The following is a 25597-nucleotide window of genomic DNA, read 5'->3' as shown; positions in this document are numbered from 1 at the left end:
TGCTTCTGTGTTTTCCTTCCTGTGTCCTATGTAAGTAAAGATTTTCAAAGTAAGAGTTGGTGATCTTTTGAATTTGTATAGGATATGTAATAATTTCACCCTTTTCATTTCTTATTGTATGAATCTGAGTTTTTTCTTTCCTTTTTTTGATAAGGTTTGCTATTCATTCTTTTAAAGAACCAATTCATCTATTTATTAATTCTTTGTATTGTTTTCTTAGTCTCAATTGTGTTAATTTCTGCTTTGAATTTCCTCCTGTGGGCTTTGGGCTTCATTTGCTGTTCTGTTTCTGGAAGTTTGAGGTACAGCATTAAGTTATTTGTGCTTGTTCTATTTTCCTGTTGTGGGAATTTACCGCTATAAATTTCCCAGTTAGAACTGCTTTTGTTGTGTCTTATAAGTTCAAGTAAGATGTATTTTCATTTTTGTGTGATTGTAGATGTTGGTGAATTTCTTCTTTATCTGAGACCCATTGGTTGTTCAGGAGGCTGTTATTTAATTGTCATGTGTTTATCAACTTTTGCAATTTCTTTTATTAATTTCCAATTTCATTACACTATGGTCAGATATATATGGATAATTTTCATTCCTTTATACTTACTTAAGCATGTTTTGTAGAGTAGTATATGGTCTATTTTAGATAATGTCCTGTGTGCAGCTGAGAAAAATGTGGGAAACTGTAAATGTGTACTGAATCCATTTGTTGATAGGTTTGGTTCAGTTCTGTTATTTCTTCACTGATTTTTTTTTTTTTTTGTCTAATTGATCTATCTCTTTGTAACAATGGGATATTAATGTCCCTCACTGTTTTTTTTACGCAGTTGAACGACAAAGAGAAAGAGATAAAGAGGCCTGTAATGCAGGCTCAGGAGAGTTGCACAAGAGTGCATGATTCCTTCTGACTAGAACAAAAAGTGGATGGATTTTTATTAAGTCTGGCTGGGGGAGGAGTTTGGGAGGTGAGCGAAATAGCATAGTAACAGCTGATTGGAAGAGCACTGTCATGTGCTGAAAAGGAAGAGGAGATTTTTATTTTGGGTTAAGGGAATGACCAGGGAGTTGATGTGCTATTGTTCCTGAGGTCTTAGCCATGTTGGACCACCAGCATGATGACTTGATGAATGTCATATGGGCAGAAACCCATCACTCACAATAACTATTGTGTTATTGCTTAATTGATTTTTCCTATTAATATTTGTTTTATGTAGTTGGGTGCTCCTGTATTTGGTGCATATATAATTATGATTGTTATCTCTCCATTTTTTTTTTTTTTGTCTTTTTCCTTTTTATCGGTACCGGGGATCGAACTCATGACTGCCTGCTTTCAAGGCAGGCGCTTATGCTGCTGAGTTAAACTCCCAGCCCCTCTATCTCTCCATTTTGAATTTTCTCTCTAACAAGTATGAGTAACCTTCTTTGTCTCTCTTTATCATTCTTGAAGTTCACATTGTCTGCAAAGAGACTAGCTACCCCTGCTTTTTTCTGGGTTCCTGAAAAAAGCAGGGATAGCTGTTTGACTAGCCCTATTTCATTGTTTTTCATCCTTTCACTTTTAGGCTATATATTTCTTTAAATGTGTTTCTTGTATACAGCATATTGTTGAATCTCGTTTCTTGATCCAGTTTGCCAGTTTGTGTCTTTTGGTGAATTGAAGACATTTACATTGATTGTTATAACATACATATTGGTTTATCTTTGTTATGTTACTTTCCTACTGTTGATTCCCTGCTTTTTCTCTCTAATTATTTGTGTTGCTTGTTGGTTTCTTTCTGTTGTTCTTCTTGTAATTGTGGTTGTTACTATCCTTGTCTAGGCTGTCTTTCAGTATCCTTTGTAGTGCTGGTTTGGTGGTCCTGAATTTTTTCAGTCATTCTTTGACATGGAAGTATATTTCTCCATTAATCTTGAAACATAGCTTTGTAAGGTATATCATCTGGATTGGAAATTGTTTTCTCTCAGGACATGAAATACTTCAAGCTCTTCTTAACTTATGTGTGTTGAGAAGTCTGCCATGATTCTCAATGCCTTTCCTTTGTAGGTGATCTGTTTCTTTTCTCTAACAGCTTTCAATATTCTGTTCTTGTGCTGAACTTCTGGGATTTTGATTATTATATATCTGGATTTAGATTTATCTTGATTGTGGTTATGGAGTTCTTATATGCCTCACTTATCCATATGTCAGATTCTTGTTTCATACTTGAAAAATTTTCTATTATTTCTTCAAATAGTTTTTTTAATGTCATTTATGTTATTGATTGCTTTTGCATTGATAACAATTATTCTTATATTTTTTGTGTCATCTTCAACTGCTGAATTATTTCCTGATCTGTTATTTTCAAGAGGTCTTTCATTTCACAGTAGCTAGCTTTGATCCTGTCAGGGTCTGAAAGTCAGTCTTCATTTTCATTCAAGTGGTTCTGCAAGCTTTCAATGGAATTTTTAATTTCCTGAATATCTCTTTGAATTTGTCATGCATTTTGTTTCTTTCCTATATTGAGCTTTGATGGTTTCATTCCTGTTCCTGTCATCTATTTTTTATCTATCTCTCCTTTAGATTTGCTGAGCATTTCCTGTAAAAATGTTGACATTTCTCTTTTTACCTTAGAGATTATTTCTGATCTGATTATTTCCTCTACATCCTCATGGATTTGTTTCTTTACTTTGATTGCTATCATTTCAGGAATTTCAGGTGTGTGTCTTCCAACCTCTATGTCAATCTCTTCTGGACTTGTTTTGGACAGGCTGGATGGCCGAGTTGTGTTTGCTTCTTAATCTTGTGATTTTCTATTTTAAAAAATATTTATTTTGTTTTCTGTGATTACCTTTGTGAATTTTTGTAGTAGATAGTTATATCACTGGTATCAAGGCCTCTCTAGGAGAAGTCTGTTCTTTGCAAATGTCTTCTTTGTGTAGGAGGTTCTTGGTTTGTGTCTGCCCTGAAATCCTACCTTCTCACATTATTTAAGAGTAGATGTTGATATCTGTTTGGCTCAATATTCAGTCCTTTGGTTCAGGGTTGGTTGTGGTGAGGTTATTACCAATATTATTACAGAAAAAAGAACTGATTGTAACAGATACTGCATTCTAACTAAAGTAGTGAAATCATCAATAACAATAGCGTCAACACAATTTAGAAACCAACCGATTTTGTACTTTAGGAGTAAAGTCTATCATTATATAACAGAACCGATCTTAAATTAGGAGATTGTATGCTATGTGTTTCCCTTTGATAGTGTGGTTATACCCTGTTGTGGGGATGTTTAGGGAGACTAGTGGATAAAACAAAGATAACTGGCAAAAGTGTAAGTAAGGCTGGAAGACAAAGGGTGGTGATGCAAGGTTTGGGAAGCTAGACATAGGGATAGATAAGAATAAAGGATTATTTGAGGGATTATCTGTGTTTGGTCTCTATTTTAGGGGGATGGGATTTGCTTTCTGTGACTGGATATCTCCATTTAAAAGAGAGATTAAAGAAAAAAGGAAGAAAATAAGTAAATTGTTTAAAAGGAAGAATAAAAGAAGTAAAGGAGAAATAAAAGAAAATGAAAAAAGGCAAAGAACAAGACAAGAAAAAAATAAGAAGATAAAAAATTTTTTGATTAAAAAAAGAAAAATGTTAATGTGTTCTTGTTCCTCCCATGCTGGTTGCTGGTACTGCAGTCTAGGGGGAGGGTCAGGCACCTGGATTTTACTACAGGCACCTGACGACACAGTCTCAGATTGCTCCTGTGCTGCTAGCCAGTCCCACAGTGTAATCTTACTAAGTATGTACATAGAGGGAAACAACATTACACATAGTGTTTGTTGTTATTGGTGGCTTTAGACAGTCTGGGGAACCTATAGGCAGCACAGGAGATACTGGGGGCTGGGGTTGCACCCTGTGCAGTGCATTGTGGGTGTCCAGTGATGCCCAGCCATTCCTAGAAGTTTGCTGTTTTCATGGGGCCACAGAACAAACAGGGCAGCAGGACAAGTGTGTTTCTGAAGGACATTGGAAGTGTGGCCCGGTCTTGTCTCAGGGAAGACTTGCCAGCCCTGTCTTTTTGTCAGCAGTCTTGTGGTGGGCAGCCGCTGAATCCAGCTCCACTAATCATCACACACATGTTATGTCCAGATCTCAGATGCAGTGGGCATTCGGAGCACTCACCACTGCTGACACTCTGCCAGGAGTCTGAGGAAGTGAGTAGCAATGATTGATGGTGGTGATGAGCTGCTGCAGGTGACAGAGGTATTGGCAGCGATGAAACCGACAAGGGCAGTGGTGATTATAATCACAACAGTGGACATTAGCCAGGTGCAGATCAGTGCCAGGCAGCATTCTAAATCCAGCATATGTACAGGCATGTGTAAGTATAACTACTATGGTACATTTCACAAATTTAATTCTTTCCACAAATCTGGTCATAAATCAGATTGGACAAGATTCAAATCAAACTTCCCCATATGATCACCAGTGAACCTACCATTGAATTTGGTTCAGTTCTCATTCCATTCAGTATGAAGCCCAAATGGTGGAAAGAATTAAGTTTGTGAGCTGAGGAACCACTGTATCTGCTTTTACAGTGGAAGAAAGTGAGGCATAGAAAGTTAGGTCACTAATGTAGAGTTGCACAGTTAGTAGGAGACAGAGCTTTATTATTGATCTTCTAAATGTAGAAGGAGATCAGGCATGCACAGGGGGCCCACAGCAACAACAGCCAAGCTACAGTTGTGTGCTGCAATGACAGTGGTGCAGGACAGTGGCTGTGTGTGGTGATGAGTTTGTGCCTGCTGCCTGGAACACCGTGAAGCCTTCTACATGCATCTGCACATTGACTTGTTCCAGTGCTCCAATTTAAAGAGGATGAACTCCAGGCCCAAGTTAGCTAAAGTCCGGGCCAGGAATGGAACCTATGATCTCAGCTGTACTCTGCCCTGCAGATATGGCACAGCGCAAGGACAGCAGCAGAACAGTGTGGAGGGATTCTTGGCAGTGGGTACAGTACAGGAGGAGGCAGACAGGTGGGCCGGCCTGGGCCCTGTTGGGTGGATGTGGCTGGAACACAACCATACAGGAGGAGTCAAGGCAGGTGTGTTTCTCTTGGGCAGGAACTCAGGATCTATCTGAGCCCTGGGGTGTTCCTAGGAGAGTGGCAGGAGCAGATCTCAAGAGTCACCTGGAGTTGAGAATCCTGTCTCATAGTACCAGAAAGATAAATTCTGTGAATTTACAACAGGATCAACTTTATGGTGCCCCACATCAAACACCATAGCCTGCCTCCTTTTCTTCTCCTTTCTGTGAAAGAGATGGGCAAAAGCAGTGGTCTGCTGTGATTAGCATCATTTCCTAAGGCTCTCAGGCTGCAAATGGTTGGCACCTTAACATCTGCTCCACAGACACTGCCACTTGGACTCTTTCCCCACCAGGCTCTCAGATAGCAGCAAGCCTGTTCCTGAGCAACCTCACCAAAATATAGTCATACAGCACCAGGCACCAAGTTGTGCAGCCTGATTCAGCAGAGCCATGAGCCAGACTGGCTGTGATTTCAGGGCCCAATCCTCTATATTTAACCTCTCTCCTCTAGCTGTGGGCACCATAGGGGGTCCCTAGTGGTGGTGACTCCCTTATCTGGCCCTGGTCCTCCCTGAGAATCTAAAGACACCTTTGAATACTTGCTCCGTGGAAGAAGGCAGGAGGGACAAACCAAAGTGCCACCTCAGAGATGGACCTGTGACTTGAGGGATGATGTAAGTTGCTGTTGACTGTCACAGAGGGAGTCCCTGGGGACCTCTTGTGAAGGTACAGAAATCTCTGGTCCTAGTGGTCTGCGGACAGTAGACACCATGGTGCTGGCATCTGTGACTGTTGAGAAATGGGTGAGGGAGTTTTGTGGCCAAGAGTCCTTTCCAGCCACGTAGATAAAAGAGACAGGACATTTGCACCCTGCGCCCATATCTGCCTGCCATCTGTAGCACAGGTGAGATCCTGCCATCTGTAGCACAGGTGAGATCCTTTTCTGTATAGAGCGGAGCAAGGAGACAGTTAAGATACTGCAAGTTCTCTGTATCTGAGGGCTTCCTGGGGTAAATGGTGAGTTTACTGCACATGTGGTCTACATGGTCAACCCTCCTGACACCTTTTCCATTAACAGAATATCCTGGCCCTACCACCAGCCAGCTAATTGCCTGACTCAGCTGACCCCTGCTGGTGCCCCACAGAATCATTCTCATTTGCGTGCTAGTTTCTCTGGCTGGACATTTTTGCTCTTCCATGCAAGCATAATGTGCAGATGAGGGTGCACGCCTGATGTGTCTGCCTTGGCTTCAAGCCTGCCATTTCAGGCACCATCTCTAGAACTAGAACCATGACCCTTAATTCGCCCTGCAGTCCTTGGCTGAACTAGCTTCTGGCTTGCCCTCTGGCCCCCTTTTGCATTGCTCTTGCACTCCCACCAGACACATGGTCTCTGTCTAGAACACACTTCTGCCCCAGTGCTTGCCTAGTGAGCTCCTCTCCCTCCTGCAGATTGTGCTCTACTCATCACCTCTGGGGGGCAGGCTGTGGAGCCCCAAGCATCCACATTGCACTTCCCTAGGTGAGCACATTCATTGTATTTAGATGACCTGTTCAAGGGTCATCTCTTTCCTTTAAATGGGCATAAGATGCCCCTTTGAGGTGTTCTGTGGACCATCCTGGCATGCCACACCCAGCAGATGCCCATGCTGTGGGGAAAATGGACAGGCAGAAATAGGGCAGCATGGAGAATGCCGCATCCTGTAAATATGGTGTCTCCTGGATGGTATGTGATTAATCAGTGCTTCACTGGCCCACCTCTGTGTTTTCACCCATGAGCAAGGACAAATCATCTCACCCACTTCAGGGGTCTGTGTCAGAAATGTGGGAGGTGTTAGCTGCAGAGGACTGGAGGATGTCCCTGAAATGCACAGTAACTCTCTCTTGGATGACTGGGAGTCTTGCTTCCTTAAATACCTGCCCTCAAGGACAATTATTTCTCTCCTTCCCTTCCCACTTCCTTACCCATGGAAACCCAGCCTGATTAAGCTTGCATTTAGTCTGTCCTGTAGAGTGACAGCAAGCTGTGTAGTGTTGGGCCCTCTTTTACAGGGCAGGTAGGATCTTTGCTGAGTACATGCAAAGCTGTGGACAGCTTTATGCTTTTCAAAAGGCTTCCCTTTGTGGTCCTGGTGAATTCTCACTATGTCTCCTGCTTCTGGGCTCCTCTAGCCCCATGCCTGCAATTGGCCTTCTCTCCAGACACCTGGCTCTTTCCCATCATTTGACACACTGTTCAGGGGAGACAAGGATCACCTATTGAGGCCTCTGGAGACTTGTAAAGATCCTCAGGGCCTGGAGAGGTGGAGCAGGGAGCTGCTTGGATGAGAGGTACACCTTGACCAGTTAGTAAACTTTCCCTCTTAACCCAGCCCCATGGCTGTGACTTAGAGACAGATGTGTGCCTTAAGAATGGTAGGACATAGCTTCCTATGTTTTTTTTTTCAATTTTATTTAAGGAGAAAAACAAAACAAAAAGAATAGAAATAATACATAATTTCAAAAAAAATAAACAGTAAGAAATCACCAGTTGATAAATTACATATTGTCCTCTTAGAAATAGTTGTTCAAGTTACAAAACTAAAGCATACGAAGTAGACATTCAAATAACCAGACTGCAAACAGTTCTGTTCAAGGAGCTTGCTGTGTTTTTTATGTTGGAAGAATCAATAGCAGGTGACAAATGAAGGAAATGCTGGAGGACCAGATGAGAGGAAAAGCAGAGATCTGAGGAGCAGGTCAGATGACAAAAGCATTGGGGTGCTCTTACTGAGAGGTACTGGGGTTCTGTTTTTGTCACTGACAAACGTGCCAGGGTAAAAGTGCCAGTGACCTATCTTGAGTCCCATACCCACCTCAGCAGGAGAGCAAGGAGCCTCAAATTGGGTGACTGTCCCACTATGTCCCACAGTTGAATCAGCATGCAGCCACTGTAGGAAAGGGCAGTGGATGAGAAACTGGCACGAAGCACTGACACTGTAGTCCCAAGACTTGGTTCTGCACGAAACCTGCTTGTGGAGCCTCTCCTGCCCTCACTCTAAGGGACACAGGATGATGCTCTCTGCCTCTTTCCTGCCCCCTTCTGGGGGTTTAACCACATTTCCTACTGCATCCTTCTGGGTTGGTAATGTTCTCAGAGCAAGGCTCTATACGTGTCTTAAGCTTGTGAACAAATCCATCCCACTGGCCAGTAGCGAATGCAGCCTGAGAAAAAGCCATACGTTCATTGGGACAGGGCAGGACACTGACAGGCCTGCCAATTATTCCTCCTGACATGGGGCAGCCAGAGCAAGCAGCCCAGCTCTCTAGAAACCATGCTGAAATTCACGTCATGCTCTGGCTTCCAAGCTTTGCTGCCTCTTATCCTCTAACTCAGCTGCTTTCTCTCTGCAGTAGAAAAGAACACTTCCGGAATGATAAGCCGTGTTTCTCCGGGGAGGATGGACTGGATCATCCCTCTGATTGTAGTCTCAGCCTTGACCTTCGTGTGCCTCATCCTTCTCATTGCCGTGCTAGTGTACTGGAGGTGAGTACTGGGCTCCCTTGCCTCGTAGGTGCAAAGTAGAGGGTGCCCAGGTATTGCTGCTTGCGGAGGAGGAGCTAGAATCCCCTGGTCCAGAAATTGGGTCAGCCAATGCATGTCTGGTGTCATCATCAAGGACTCCCTCATATCTCTGGGTGGTGACACAACCAGCACCACTTTTGAGGACAAGAAATTTACAGCAAACGCCTACAATGAAATTCCAAAGAGGCTTTCCTTGATTATCAGGGAGACCAAGTTCAGATCCCATCCTATTTCTGGTTTCCTAGAGACCATGCTTGGTTTTGGTTGGGTTTCCATAATAATTCCTCTTTGTCTTCAACTGCTTTTGATCACAAAACTTCTGGCGTATTCTGTAGCCTGTAATACTTGCAAGGCACAAACAGCACATGAACTGGTTCTCACAGTGTTCAGTGGCAGCCAGCCTACAGCCTCTGTGTGGCAGTTCTGTGCATTTTCAGCAGTACAGTCACAGCAAGGCCCTTCAGCTGAGTTGGCTTTAGCACTCTGAATGTCTGGCCCCTCATCTGTCAGGAGACCAAAGGAGACTTCTGCCCTTTGTCAGCCAAGCTTTGCCAGCGAGAAATAGGTTCATTTTTATTTCTCTCTCCTTTCCATACTTAAATCTGAACCCATACTGTGTGCCAGGTTGTCCTTTAGTTACCGATGATACCAAAGCAGGCAACGCAAATCCCTGCTCTCATGGAGATTACATTTTAGTAGAGATGACAGGCAAAAACAGAACAAGTAAGTGAAACGTAATTCCTAAGATGACATTTTAGATACTGTGCAAACAGTAGCTCTGGGCCTGGGAGGGACACACAGGGCATATTCAAGAGTGAAGAGGGGCAAAGTCCAGTGGAATGCATGAGGAGACTGCACTGAAGTGAAGTAAATGGAGGAAGTGGCATAGGTCCAATGCGGTAGGCATGCAGGTGGTGGGCACCAGTTGCAGGAACTGTATTTTCCATGGGAGAACCACACTATGTCCTGTCAGGTGGAGTGTGTCTGTACTGAGTTCTGTTTTCTGTTGGAAAGCACAGGGACTAGGCAGGGAAGGGGTCCACAAGGACCTAGGGGACCTGTAGGGACCGCGTGGCAGGGAAGACGGGGTTAGGTGCACTGTGTTTACCAGCGCAGACTCATATCCAGGTCATCCCTTCTCCAGAACAAAGAGATTTGCTAACAGACCTATGTCTGGAGCCTCCTTCTATAATTGGCGACCATGGATGTGAGTTTAGCCAACCATAGAAAACCTGCCTGGCAGTCTCAGCTCTGTTCAGGGCTGAAGTGATAGTGTCACTCCCCACACAGACACAGAGGGCCCACAGCTCTGCCAGTGAGTGAGCCTAGATTAGCAATCCCAACATGAGGAAGCACCTCGAGCAAAAGCCTCCGGGTTACATGTGAGGACCCTGGGTCCTCAGCTTGCTCCTGTGCACATCATCAAGGCTGGGAAGGACCGTGGATGGACCACATGGCATACATATCAGGCAGCTCAAATGGGAGAGGTTACTGCATGTGTCTCATAGAAAAGGGCTCTGTCCTTAGTAAAGACAGCTTTAAAACCCTACCATTCACAGGGTTCTTTTCTTCGCAGTGACAACTGCTTATCATTCCAAAAAACTCAGTGAATCCAGTCAAAAAATGTATTTAAAAAGTTCAGGCCTAAAGTGACTGTCATGATATAATTTTTCCCATAATTTGATTTCATGTAACTAGGGCTTTACTTTTCATTTAGTGGAGTGTAGATTTTTTATTGAACTCCTACCATTAGGACCCCCCCCCAAAAAAAAACCCGACAAAAGAAGAAAATTCTTCCAGAAACAAAATACAATTGAGTTAGAGTTCAGCTGATTATTTGGCTGAGCATGGGAACAGCCTAGATGGGGAAGCTTCCTCTGTCCAGCCTCTTTCCTGTCATTGATGGAAAAGAAGGAAGCCATGGGAGCTCACAGAGAGCTGGAAAGTGCAGAGGAGATGGGTTTAACCGTTTGGCAGAGCACGTGTCAAGGTGATACTCCATGGTTTTCTTTTACCTTTTGAGGACTGTGAAAGCGGGTACCAGGCACAGGGACTTGACGGAAGTGGGGCACACAGCCACATCAAAGCCTCCTGGGTCACTTATTTAGGTGAAAGGCCCTGCACCCCAGGCTTATACCAGCACATTGTGGCGGCAGCAGTCTCTAACAAACCAATGACTTATCCTTCCCAGCTAGTCTTCCAGGTCTGTGTGTTCCTTTGGAGCTGTTAACATTGCAGTTTAACAAGTCTGTTAAGCAGCGGAAAATTGAACCCAGGCTCTCTCAATTTTGTCTCTGCCTTTCCTCCAATGCTGTGCACTGTTCAATGATGCCAGACCTTTCTAAGTTAGAAGGTCCACTGGCAGTGCCAAGCACATGATTGGCAACATCTCACAAATCTGCATGGCAGCTCACATTACTGCCCTTTTCCTGTGGCCTACACCTTGTCCAGGGAAGAGAAAGAACGTTTATCAAATGCCAGTTGCAGGCCATGTGATATGCAGTACTGTCACCCCAGTACTGGACAGATGGCAGAAAACAGAAAACAGAAGGCAGAAAACACAGTGAGTAAAGGTTTGTGCATCCTTAAATTTGAACATCTGATGCACACTGGACATTTTGGACTCAGAAGATGCAATCAGAATACAAAGACCAGCCTCAGTGTCAATCTCTAAGGCATATTACTTGTGTGGCCTTTCTTCTCAGCAGGGCACCTATTTCTACACAGTGGTGTCTATTTCCACATTGTGGAAAGGGTTTTTCTTCCCTAACATTTACACTTGAGTCCCAAGGTGGTGTCTCTATAACTGATTTAAGGTATTGCTCCTTGCCCAGGGCCTTCTGGTAGTCAGAGACTAGAACGTGCTTGTCAGCGCTGGATGTTCTATGTAACTCTGGAGCCCACAGCAGGGCCATTGCCATTGCCATCAAAACTGTGGGCTGAAAGCTGACCAAGAGGTGGTTTCCCAAACGGGCCTCTGAGGCCCAGGAGGGTGATTTGTGTAGGAGGTTCCACCAAGTGCCCTGTGATTTAAGAAACCAGAAAGCCACTTCTGTTGTTGGGTGGGCATGGACTATTTGCAGCCTCCTGCCACAGAGGCAGTGTTAAGTATTCCTGCTATGCATGGTGCTGGGGCTGCTGAGGCAGGGATGAAGCCTCTTGACCCTCACAATCCATTAGAAGAGACAGCTGGGGAATATACAAGCAAATGGAGGTGCTTGGAAAAGAGGAAGTTCAAATACGAAGTTCAGTAGCTCATCCTGGAAAGGAGATTGGGGTCAGGGAAAACTAGAGGATGTGACCCAAGCATCTGGAAGAAGGGGAGGAGTGATGGAATGAAGCTGTATAGGAAAGAAGTTGGTGAGTGAAAGGCCGGCCAGCTTCCAGCACATTCATATGGTTCAGGATCACAAGAGTGGCAAGATCGCAGGAGTGAGGTGTGAGACACAAAGCCCAGGCAGGATCCCCTGGTGTATTACCTGGAGGACGTGCCTTGCCCTGAAGATGACTGAAAGACACTAGAAGAACTAAGGTGCAAGAAAGGTCAGAGAGAAACTGCAGTGCTGTGGTTCAGTAGGAACACAGGTCCAGGCCTTCCACTGGTGGGGTCCGCATACATGCATTCTTGTGGCACAGCCATCCCCCAAGGGGTAAACATTGGTTCTGGGAAGGGGCAAACCTAACCTACGTATTTGTGAAACACAGATACATGTTTGGTATATGCAGAGATCTGCTTGTGTCAATGGTATTAAAATTGTATTGGACTGGTTGGTTAGGGAGAAAATGTCTACTATAGGCCCTTGGGAAGGTAGTTGTGACAGGTAGGGTAGGCTGCCTTAGAAAAAAGGAAGAGTCCTCCCAGACTTTTCTCTCTTCATCTGGAAAACACAGTTCAGCAAGGTGTCTGTGAGCTACTGAGAAGTTCTGTGTAGACTGGGAGATGTTCTTACTTGTGCCATTTTCAGTCAACACACAGGTGTTTGCTGCAGCGTTATACCAAATCTGAGCTATGGGAAAAAAAGAAACAGTATTCTGAGTCTTGGGGGCCTAAAAAGAGGGTTTAACAGGTTTAGTAAATTTCCCTTAGTTTCCACATTGTGTAGTTGTACACAAATTCCATTAAGTTATCCTTGCATGAAACAGTACCTCAAAGAATTAGTGGCCTTTCCTAAAGTTCATTCTTCTGAATGATTTTCGTTTGGCAGAGTATCCTATAAATAGCTACAAGTCATCTGTGTAGCGCTGAATAGTTATAAATGTAGGTATGTATGTATAAATGTAGGTATGTAAATGTATACTATAAATGTAGGTTAACCAACTGAGCAGAAGCATTTTGGGTACAAAAAGGGAAGCCACTGTAATGTTAATCAAGTTTGTTTGTGTGATACTTCTCATTGGGGGCCCAGTGGAGGATGCGCCCACATATATACACAAGTGAAAGCTGTGGCCTCAGTGCCCACCCCCACCTAGGGAAACCCCTCCAAAGCCCAGTGGCCAGCCTTCCTATTTCAGGGCTAACTGTACTGACTGAGTGTTACCTGCAGCTGACAGGTGTCCTAAACCACACAGCAATGTGTTTTCACGGACATGAGGTCTGATAGGGCTGGGCTGCCCTCCCCTGTGTGGCTCCTCTTTGTGCAGTCTTTACCTCCCAAATTGCTACAGCAGAGAGAGAGAAATTGAGCAGGAACTCAGCTGTGATCTGCTGGGCCCAGAAGTGGAACCTTTGCTTCCACTGACTCACCGCTCACTACAGGTGCCCACACAACCCAGACACAAGGTGAGATAAGGTGGCATGTAGTTGTTTGTAAAGTGTTAAAATACCCTGAAATATTTGGATACAGTGACATCATTGTGCTTAGCGTATGTTTGCACAAGAGGCTTCCTTGGAGGCCGTCATTAGTCCCATTCCTTCAGATTTGGTGCAAACTAAGCTATTCAGGTAGAAAGGTCAGATACTTGTATAACTGAATAGCTTACCTATGTACAGTATGACTGAGAATGACTTGAACGATATTGTCACACAGCATTGGAAGTCTAAAGGGGAAATGCATTTTCTAGTATTTTTAGCCAAGATATTACCATTAAGATGCTATATAGATCTCTCTTCAGTGGTCCTTGGAAAAATTTGCCTTGAAGAGATGTAGTAACCAGAATCTGCAACAATGCAGAAGTTGTAGTGAAGCTAGGAAGAAGTGCATGCAGAGTGATTCCGGACAAAAGAGAGGATCATGAGGCATCTTATAAAATAGAATCAGCCGACAGTATTAGTAACTTGTACTCTTTGCACATGGCACCTTCTTGTGTGGCATATAAGGACTACAATCCATATAAGACACCACAGTGGTTCAGAGCTACTGCAAAGTACTCAGAACAATCAGAAATGGTTCAGAGCTCTTGAAAGTGAAGGAGAACAAATCAGTTCACTCATTTTTGAAGTGTGTCACTTAGCACTTGCGATAGAAAATGGTGGCAACATACCTTTCCAATGAATAGAGAACTCATTCCAAGTGCTGTGGATCCCTGTCTTACCCAGACAAGCTGTTTATGTGGAACAAATGTTCCTGATAAGCATTGGGGTACCACAGCTGCGGCCATTCAGAAAGAAGAGGCAAATTTTGGGACAATTTCTTTTTGATTTACATAATTTGAGGAAGATGATAGAAGAGGAGCTAAGGGCCAGGTACAAACAGTGTGCTAAAGGTGCCACTTATCATCCTTGCTAAAAAAGAGCTAAAGTACCCTGAGCAAGGTACTAGTGTGCACTTAGTGACAAGAGTTTTACAAAAATCATTTTTCCCCACAATGGAATAGAGGAAAGATGCATTGAAGGTAGCTCCTCTCTGTCATGAGCACAGTCTGATTTCTGCAAGGAATTTGTATTTGTTAAGGCCTATAGAATCAAAAACCTTGTTCAACATCTCAAATGCATGCTCAGTACATTATATCCCAACCAAATCAGTATACCTAATTAGTACTATTAGGTCCATTTTTGAGATCAAAATACTAAGGCTTAGTGCAACTGCATGATATACCTCAGTCACAGTATCACTTCGGTAGATAATGGATTTAACCCCAGCCAATGTACTTCAGCCCACTCTCTTAACCATTACATGATTTTGTCTCAGATTTACTGCTTCCATGGCCAGCTTTACAGTGCATTTTGCATGTCAAAAAAGACCCTACTGAAAAATATGTCAGGACAATAGCACTGTATGGTTCAGATCACCAAAATTAGGTGGAAGAAACCTTCAGCAAACAACTACATGTTCAAGTGTTCTAGAAGCTGAATAGTGATGTGTCTACTCAGTTACATCTCCATTACTTTGAGATGACTTTGCTGTTGAATAATATTTATTCTGATATAGTCCCAGACAATTAGGGATGATTTGCTTAATAATAAATGAAATATTTTATTGATCACTAAAGTAGCTTAGTAAGTGTTGTAGTCAGGAATTGTGAAGAGAACAATTAGAATCAGGACATAGAATTTATAATATTATTTATGATGGTCCACACAGAAAGTGCAGGAAATCTGTCCACAACACTAAAGACCGGGAATATTCAGCCAAGGGCCTGGATCCCACAGCAATGTCTTGCATGAAAATCTAGTGCCCATGACAGTGTCTTCCATGAGTTCAACTGGAGGTTGAGAGCCCACAAGAAGGACTCACACCAGTCTGTTTTACAGATCTGACTGGAAAGGCCCAAAGCTCAGCACTGGAAGCTGGAAAGTCTATGCCATGGAGTGAAGGAGCTGTGCTGGCAGGTTGAGGGTTTTATACTGGAGCCAAGAAGTCACACTCAAAATAAGAACTAAGGCTGCCCTGAAAATTACCATAGCTATCCCCAGCAACGTGGATGTCCCAAGCTCCAAGACAATAGAAACAGTCAAGTACATGTCAGAAAGCCAGCGTGAGGGGGCCAGGGATTTGGCTCGGTAGCATAAGTACCTGCCTGGCAAGCATAAGGTCATGAGTTAGATCCCCCTGGTACCAAAAAAACCAACCAAACAAACAAACAAAAACCACCCCATTTAGAAAACCAGCGTGACAAGTTTCTCTTAGAAATTAAAACAGCACACATCTTGCCCTCCTGAGCCAGGAAGCAATGCTCGATGTAAAGACCAGAGCACTGCCAAAATGAACCACAGCACTCTCACCAACAAGGTCCCAAGCTCTTCTGATGACAATGGTCAAACTCACGCTGATGGGACTTCCCTTTGTAAGTGATTTGTTTCTTTTCCTTAAGAGCTTTTAAGATCCTATTCTTGTGTTGAATTTCTGAAATCTTGACTATGATATGCCTGGCTCTAGATTTTTTTTTTTTTTTTGGATCATTGTTAATTGGAGTTCTATATGCCTCACTTATTTCTAGGTGAAACTTTTTTTTCTCTACCAGGATATTTTTCTGTCATGTCTGTGAATATGTTTTCAGTGTCATTTGTGGTATCTCCTGCTTGTTTATTGACTCTAATTAATCTCAAGTTATTCTTCTTTTCTCTCGCCTAGCAGCTGCTGGATTGATTTCACATGTTCCCTTGCTAGTTTTGAGAAACCTTTCTTTTCCTGCAAGGCTCTCTTCAATCTCTGAGATCTTGTTCTCACATTGAGCTAGTCTGCTTTGAATACTTTCAATGGAGTTTTTAATTCTACTGGATATCTGCTTGAATCTGCTTTATGGATTCCACTTGTTTCCTATGTTGTGCTTCCATAATTTGCTTAAGCTTGCCTATTTTTTTGTCTGTGTCTGCCCTAACATCACTAAGCATGGTGTGCATTTTGATAATCTCTGTAGTTATTCAAGAAATTATTTCTGATTTCATTTTTTCCAGAGCCTCATTCAGTTTCCTCAGAGACCCCTGGTAGGGAGCTTTTGGGTTTTCCAGCCTCACTGCCCCCTAGGTTTGCCTTTGGTGAACTGGGTGTCTGAGATTGTGTCTTAAATGTTTTCTCTTTCCTTTTCTTTTTTAGTTTAATTCCTGAGTGGTACTTGTTAGCTGCCTATGGTGGGTTACTTTATTAGTGGTATTTAGAACAACCTGGTCATGTTCACTTCTTTGAGGTATCTTCCAGGTGTAACTGGTTTTTGGGCTCAGTCTACTGGGACATCTTATGTCCTCAGTTTCTTGGAGAAGAGAAGCTATTGCTCACCTGGCCTAGTCCTTGGTTCTTTGGCACCATGCCACAGTATTCTCTGTGACCCCTAGTCAATCTTAGTCATAGATTATCAGGGCCAACAGCTATTTAGAACAATTATTGTCAGTTTTGACTGTAGTGGTAACAATAGCATCAAACACAGCCTATAAAACAATAAACTGAGCTAATCCCTGATTTGCAACTTTTAACTGTATGAACTGAATTTGTGACCATATAACAGAACACAATATATAAGTCTGAAATATATCAATTCTGTCCTCAAGGATTAAGATTCAAAATGGATTAAGGAGAAAACAGAAGTGGGAAAAGAGAAAGAGATTACAAGGGGGTTGGAGGACAAAGATGGATCCTACCAACTTGTGGAAACTGTTGTAGAAGACTCAAGGAAAAGAGAGCTGGAAGAGATAAAAGATATAACAACAAAGTCAAACGCACAAGAAGGTTAGGAACCATACTCACATTCAAAAAAAAAAGAAAAGAATAAAAGAAAGAAATAAAAAAGCAAATTGAATAAAACAAAAATTAGAAATAAAAAACAACAACAAAAATAGTTCACTTCCAGGATTCTCTGTGGATTCACTAGTAGACAGACTGTGGAGCCAGTGTCCTGAATCGTGCCAGGATATGCCTGCGAGCCAGCAGTTACTTTATGATGAAGTATACATAACCTTAGCAGGCCTGTCCCAAGACCAGACTCATTGGGCTGACTGCAGTCCAAGCAGTTTACATGGGTCTGCACCTAGCTAGGATATGTGGGAGGAAGCCAGCAGCAGTTCTGGTTCTGGGCTTATGTGGAACAGCTTTAAGATGGCTCTAGCCAGAGGACGGAGTCTTCTGTACTCACCACTAGTCCAATGCAGTCCTCCTCCACTGCTCACCTCTACCACCAAGTCTTTCTGCAGAGACCTCCACGATTGCCAGCCACCACTGTCACCATGAACAAGCATCCCCAGGTTCCAGCAGGTCCCCTCATGCAGTGAGTTTGGCTCCAGCTGAAGGTGCCAGCTACGCCTTCTTTGTTGAAGCTTTTTTCACTCTCTCTGTGAGCTTTGATTCAGAGTTCAGACTCTTCCTGAGTCCAGAGGACACACTTCCTTCCTTCCTTGTCTTCCTCAGGATGGTATATTCCCACGTCTAGATGGTGTTTCTCAGAGAAGCTGTTTTCTCTGCTGCTTACTGCTCCACCCAGGATGGGTTTTTTGGAATGAAGTCATTGGGCCAAAATCTCTTTAGTGCTACAAACCTAGCAAAATGGTAATTGGGAGGGATAGCTAGAAAAGGGCTTGATAGCTAAAATGACATCTTAGTTAAAATGGCATTGCTACTCACTTGCATCACCATCAGCAAACAACATGTTCAGCTGAATGGTGAGGTATCTATTCAATTATATTTCCATTACTTAAAAAAACTCTTGCTGTTGAATAGTATACTCCATTTATTCCATCACAGTGCCAGGTGGTCAGGGTTGATTAGCTTCATAATAAATATCATATTTTACTGCAGTAATACCAAGCAGCTTTATTTCTCACACTCAGATAGGTCTGGCCTGCCTAGGTATGGACCTTCCCCTCATACAAACTGTGAGCTATAACATTTCCTCCTTTAACCTTGTATGTTAGGTGTTTCGTCTCCACAATAAGAGAAACCCAAGATAGAATCTGGTACCAGAGAAGTGGGCTTTTGTTATGACTATGCCTAACCATGTGGTTCAAGAGCCTTTGCTAATGGCTTGTGGGAAGAGTTTGGAAAGTTTCTGAGATGTTGCCTGAAAGAGCAGAGCTGGAACACCACCTTAGGCTGTTTTGTATGGGAGATTCTGGTCAGAGCTCAGAAGACCAGAAGGCTGCTAGAAATCCTGCCAGGAAAGACAAATGTTTCTGCTAAGAAGGACTGCATTGGTTGTTGGAGTGCAAAAGATGTGTGTTATGGCATGGCAGAAAGTTTATCTATGTTTTACTCCTGTCCAGAGACTTTGCCTGAGACTGAGCTTAAGGGTGATGGACTAATCTGGCAGAAGAAATTTCAAGGCATTCTTTGGGGCTTTTAGCCAGATTTGAGATTTAAGAGCAAAGAGCCTAGCAGAATGATTTAAAATCTTATGACTTTTGCCACAATAGAAGCTCCAGGAAAGCTGTGGACTGCAAAGATACAGCAAAGAAGATTTTAATTGCTGAGAAGGAACAAGAGAATAGCAAAGATGTCCTGACAATATCAAAAGAAGCAGCAAGTCTCAACCCTTTGCAGCCTCACAACTGCAAAAGTGGAAGACTTTGCTTTGAGGAGAAAGCCATACAGCACCTTGTTCTAGAATGGCAGCAGCCACACTATGTTCCACAATGGCAGAGCCTAGAGAATTTGTTCCTTGGATTTGAATTCAGAGTGCCCAGTGATTCAGCACTCATCCCTACAACAAAGAATCAGCAAAGCCTTACTGTTGCTCTAGCTGGCAGTTGACCATGTATCATCCATGTGGCATAGGTTTTGGGTGCATGTAGAATGCAAGAGTTATAAGATTAAAAAGTTTCCTCCCAGATTTCAGAAGGTTTGGGAGGCCAAACAGTGTGCCCCTGAGAGGGCAATGTATTAAGCTGTGAGGGTTAATCCAAAGATGCACTGGAGACTGCAGAAGTTTGGAGAAGCCAGGAACATGAATCATCTAAGGAAAGCTACAAGCAGGGAACAAAATGGGCCTAAGAGAGAAGCCCTCCCTGGGAGATACAACCAGGGAAGTGCCACAGGAGTAGACTCAAGCAAGCTTTTAGGAGCTCATAACTTGCCACAAATTCCTTTGGATGTTTCACATGGAGCTACAGAATTTAATGTTTGCCCTATTGGAGTTTGGGCTTGCTTTGTTCTTGTTCCTGTGCATTCCTTTGTATTAGTCTATTCTGAATGTTGAAAGTGTTTACCTTTTTTTCATTTGTACAGAGACTCACAGCTAACAGTTTGCCTTATATCTGGCAGGAGACTTGGGACTTGCACTTTTCAATAGTGCTGAAACTTTTAGGATTTTGACAACTCCTAGAGACAGACTAAATGCCTTTTCTATAAGGGAAGTGCATGATTCTTTGTTGGAAACTAGATATCCCCCCAAAGTTTCTTGTAGTCATGGGATTAGGCTTCTCAAATTTGTCACTGATTCATGGTCCAATCCTGGTATTCACACTGGAGTTCAACTAGTTAGACTCTCACCAAAAAGACTGGTCAGAAATCAAGGAATTTGAAATTTGATGAAAGGCTGGGGATTTAGCTCAGCAGCATAAGCACCATTTTAAAGTTGATGATAAATATCCTCTTATAACACAGTGATTAAAAGTCCATCACCATCCCCAAAATTACCAGACTTAAAAGTGACATCAAAGGAAGAACAGAAAAGATTTAATGGATGTGAAAATACCCAGGACCAGGTTGAACAAAAAGGAAGGAAATATTAGGAAACCAGTATGATGCCAGTGTTTCTACTGCTGAGGTCCATCGTGATGTGTCAGTTCCACAAAGAAAGAGTGAGAAAATGAATAACCATCACTTTCCTATTAGGAAAAATGAAAAACTTGATGGTAGTGGGCCTGCCTTTGCCTTTGAGAAAAGTAAAGACAAATGAAAATGAACAACGGAGCTCCACGGAATCTGTGATTTCCCATGTTTAAGAAGGCGAATTTCCTTTCTTGTGGTCTACTGCAAGTGAAGAGTGGTTGCCAGTTGCATAACACAGATGAAGATGGGAAAAATTCCTCAAGGTCAAAAGAAAAATAAATACTGTGGAGGATTTGACAGCTTATCTCAGTCATCTGAAACAGCCTCAGATGATAGTAAATAGCCTTAGCCTAAGTATGAGAAGATGTTGCTGCTGTCTGAATGACTTAGAGTGGAGTGCACTGGCAGCTAATCCAAGAGGCAGGATTTCTGCCTTACAGAGCCTCACAGCTTAGTAAGGAGCTGAACAGGTATATAAAGGTGGTCCCACATAAGGGTCAGAAGCTTATGCCAATGGCCTCCAGACCACTTTGACTTTTTGCTGACGTGTTGTTTCTGAAAACTTGAACCATTCTGAAAGGAAGATCTGACTTGGACCCCACTGTGTGGATTCTTGTGGTAAGTGACAAGGTTGGCAGCATCATGCTCATAGTCCCGGTTCCACTCTTGGTGGTCAGAGCAGACCGTGTGGTCCCTTTGCAAGAGGCACATTTTTGTCAGTTGGCCAGTCCCAGCCCTTGCTGTTGTTCCTCCCTGGATCGAGGGGAACTGGATCCGCACACCCCTGGGCTGCATCCCTGTAAAGAAAGCAGTGTGCTCTGGGAGGGACACTGACCATAGCCAAGGTGCAGGAAAAGGAACAGAAGCCAGAAAGCACTGTGATTCTTATAGTGTACAATATATTCTGTATTCTTACAGAATATAGAAAGCACAAATGCTTATGTGGAAGAGCTGTGTAGGGCATTCCATTGCCGCACCCTAGATATCCCAAGGGGACAGACTCCTCAAACTGCCCTTCTTATGTGCAAAACAAAAGCCACTTTCATGAGGAGGAGCAAGATCTTTTCCAGGGGATGCTGCATGTTCATGTCCAAAGGCACTGGGCTCATTCCCAGGCCTTCAGTGTCCTGTTGTCGTGAGAGAATGAAAGCAAAAGGTACACTTATATAAAACTGTTCTTACATCTACCAAAATCGTAGCTTCTGAGTCATGCTTTGGGGTGGCTTTGTGTGAACACCTTCCTGCAGACAGATACTCGCAAGACGACAAGTGCTCTGGGCATTTTGCCTCCTTTTGAAACTGCTGACTGCCGATCCAGCTCATCTCTTTCTGGAAGTCATCTCGGTGGCCTTCCATATTTCAAGGTTTCCATTGGTCATTAGGAATAATTTTTACCATTCAGCTCTTCCAAGGCTGACAGTGTATCAAACCAGTGAGGAAAGCAAATCCACACTTCATGATGCCAAAACATGGCTTGTCTCAGAGGGTTTGAGTTTATCATGACACTGTGATGTTAAAGTGTCTTGTTCTGAGAAGCTGAAGAGTTGGGGTGGGGCAGCCTTTGAGGTCCCTGGTATTTCTAGAGGTGAGAATATTTTTGTTTTCTTTTGCATACAACTGTGCATGGGGATCTGGGTCACATGGCAGCTAATGCCACCGATCCCAGGCAACTTTTGCTCATTAAAAATTTCCCAAATGGCTACGTGGGGGCCTTTCAGAATTTGGGAGAGCTGTCCGTTGTTATAGTAACTGGTCCCCTGCTGACATGTTGGCCTTGAGCTGCCTGCGAAAGCTCTTGCACAGTCACCAGACAAAAGCAGGGAAGGGTGCACAGCTAAAGGTTGCCATTTACACATGCTCTGTGGTACTTAAAAGACAGCACTGGTTCTGTTAGGGAGGTGGTGGGCAGACAGGTTTTTAAAGTAAGCTGCCTTTTCAGGAAGGGAAGGCTGCTTCTATCTTTGTTTAGTCAGTTTTTGTTAGTAACTACCCTTGAATTTCTGAAAATTTAGTATTCTCCCCCAGGGCAGACGGTTCTGTAGGTTTCCTGAGGTAGCCCCCTAATTGTTACAGGTATTAGTTATTGATTGTATGCTATTTGCTTCCCTGCAAAGCACTGTCGGTCAAGGATGGTAGTTTCAAGAGCCTGTGATTGTGTGTGAGGAAAAACTGTGGAGCTACCAGCTCTGCTCCAAAATTTCTGAAAGAGTGAATCTGGCAGAATTTAGAACAGGGCTAAGGGTTGAGAAAAAGTCCAAATATTTTAGGAAGCTGCAAATTGCAGGTTTTTATGGAAATCTGTATAATCATTCCAACACACAGATTAGCGTTCTTAGCCGCATGGTAGATTCCTGCCATTTGGAGGACAGTTGTGGTCCTTGTGCCTGGATGTGCTCAGGAGAGGGAGAAGTCCTGAGCCACAGCAGACCCTTCACCCTTGCCTTGATTACAGTTGTAATTTCTCCAGATTTTGGCTCCTAGACAAGCACCTGTACTCACTACACAGCCTAATAATTATTAGAGTACACCTAAAGGAACGCTTGTGTGAACGGAGAAGAAAAACCTGACTCAAAAATTAGAAGACGTTCAGTCCTGCAAGTACAAAGCTTCCCAAAGAGGAAGCAGCAGCTCCTAAGTAGAACCACCTGCCAATTTCACAGTTGAGCACTCCCAAAAGAGAATCCCTGTCTGCTCTGAGTTCATCTTGACTGCTATAGCAACACTGTTAGGAACTAGTGGTAATCATTTCAGTGTGAATTCTACAGCCCTAACTCTAGGGGTTTTTTTGGGGGGCGGGTGGGTCAGATATAATTAAGACACTTTTATGTGCTCTTCTGATGAAATTACATCAAAGATGCTGTGGTTCTTTACCTTTTATTTGGACACTGGATATAGGATTTTTTAGTTGTTTGGTGATGGCACTAGGGACTTAAACCAAGTCCTTGTCCCTGAGCTACATCACTAGTAGTTTTACATTTGCAGATTAGTGATTTAATGAGACAGAGTCTCATTAAATCACTAATCTGCCCATGCTGCATTTGAACATTCACTCCTCTTGCCTCAACCTCCCAGAATGCTGGGATTATGAGGGTGGAACACTATGGCCATCTTCCACTTAATCCATCCTAAATGCTTGCCCATTGCTGCCCCTGTCTCCCGGAAGTGGTTCTTCTGTGTATTCTGCACTCTGTTTTGTATTGGGCAAGTGGGTGCCCAGAGACAACAGGAATGTATGGGGAAAAGACAACAACCCAGCATGGTTTCATGGTCCCTAGTGGATCCCACCAAGGTGTGCTGATCTGGAGCATCCTCTTTGCTGAAGGTGGAAGACAAGGAATCCGAATGGGAGATGTTAACAGTGACAGCTGACCCTCTAAGACAAGGGCCGTGTGGCCCTCTGAGACATCCAGGAGCTTTAAAGAGCAAGCACCTTTCCTTATACCAGCATAAAGACTTTCTATCCATATTGTGTGTAAGCTTCCCATTTTGGGAAGACCCCACCTAAAGCCCAGGGAAGGGGGATGTCTGTGTCAGTTGGGAGGGACAGAGGGCGCGATTTGGAATCCTTGGTGGCCAATGGAAAATATTATCTTCCTACCCCTGTTCTTTTTCTCTCTTTTTGTCCATTTAAAAGATGTAACAAAATAAAGTCCAAGGGCTTTCCCAGATGTTTCCGTGAGGTGTCTTCTGGGGTGAGAGGTAAGAAGGGGAACAGGTGAGGGGGAGGTCTTAATGGCCATGACCAGCTTGCTGAATTTGTATTTTGTTGCCATGAGGATTAAAGTCTTGTACATCGTAACTGCTGTCACTCACCTTTTCTGCCCTAACTCCCAAAAGTAAGACTTGCAAATGCCACTTTCAGCTTGTGAGTAGCTCATACCAGTTACAGAATGCCCTGATGATACTTACTTTGCTTTCTTTGTTTTACAGGTTGGGGAGCAAGTTTTTGTTTCTCTTATTATTACATATGGGGGGGTGTTCTATGTTTTGTTTGTATATACGTGTGTTGCTGTATATACGTGTGTTGCATCCAAAATTTCAGATGTTTGCATGTTTTAAAATACCATAATGCATGCATTTAGCCTTTGAGTGGAAATAACTTTTGGAAACTTAAATGTACATGTAATTTTGGGATTAAGAATAGACAGAGGAGTCAGCAAATGTGGACATACCATGTGCCTTCTAAAAACGAAGGTGAATTTTTTAAAAAGTGAAAACAACAACATCAGAGCACATGACTGAATCCTGGCAATCTGGGAGACTCAGACTGGAGAATCAAAAGTTCAAGGCCAACCTATACTGCTTAGTCTCTTAGTAAGGCCCTGTCTCAAAACATTTTTAAAAGGGTTGAGGATATAGTTCACCACATTGGCCCTAGGTTCAACTCCTACTACTACCAGAAAACAAAACAAAACACATGAGTTGTGGATAGCCTAAACACTTCAAAAACTTATCATCCTGGAGAGATTTATAAGACATGTTAAAAGTCATTACTTTACTACTATACAGTCTTAGTCACTATACTTGAATCTGTTGATAATATTTATATAAGGCTAATCTCAGGCAACCTGTGTAACATTAATAGGATACTCTTAACATTGAAAGAATAGGATAGTTTACTAATTGTTATTGTACCATGCAATGAGTAGTACCTTTTTACTGTCAGTGAACCAATACACAGAATTTACAGTTACATTTCTATAGGGGATGACTTGTCTCTATAGTCAGATTGTCCAGATACAATTTTAGTTAATCTATCCATTATAATCAAATATACCTGCAATATCAGAGGATGTATAGTACAGGAATTATGACAATTTAATGAGAAAGTCCATGATCTTTATTTTATGCTGTACAATGGTGGCATGTTGGCGTTATAAAGAAATGATTACCAGAACTAATTTGTTTCTATGGTCTCTTCTTTCTTACTGATGTATTTGATTTTTAATGCATTTTCAAAATTCCAAAAGTAAAACCTAAAACAGAAATCCTCTTTTTGCCATTGGATTCCAGGATCTCAACTTGAGAGTTGGAGCCTGTCTTAGTTACTTTTTACTCATTGCTGAGACAAAATACCCGAAGCCCAAAGTGGGAAAGGAAAAGTTTATTTCTTACAGTTTTTGGAGGTTTCAGTTCATACTCAGTTGACTCCAAGGCAGAGTGGCATGGCAAGTTCATGGTGACTGCAAACAGCAAGGCAGAAACTGGCAAAGAGAGAGCAAGACACGCCTTTTTCCTGCCATTATGTTACATCCTGGCTCCACCCCTAGGACAGTGTAGCACTCACACCCCCAGTCCAAGTGCTAGACAATGGATTAATCACAAATGCACAATACAAATGCATGA

At 42.9% G+C, this 25597-nt stretch overlaps 1 pseudogene; it reads left to right on the top strand.

Moving 5' to 3' along the window:
- The window catches only part of LOC134477862 (receptor-type tyrosine-protein phosphatase gamma-like), an 85610-nt pseudogene that overhangs the window by 25085 nt on the left and 34928 nt on the right, over positions 1-25597 (top strand).

The sequence above is a fragment of the Cavia porcellus genome, unplaced genomic scaffold (genome assembly GCF_034190915.1).
Source record: "Cavia porcellus strain 051 isolate PalLab524CR breed Dunkin Hartley unplaced genomic scaffold, mCavPor4.1 scaffold_10, whole genome shotgun sequence".
Taxonomy (NCBI): domain Eukaryota; kingdom Metazoa; phylum Chordata; class Mammalia; order Rodentia; family Caviidae; genus Cavia; species Cavia porcellus.
Note: the sequence above shows the minus strand (reverse complement) of the source record. Positions and strands in the feature narration are given on the sequence as shown.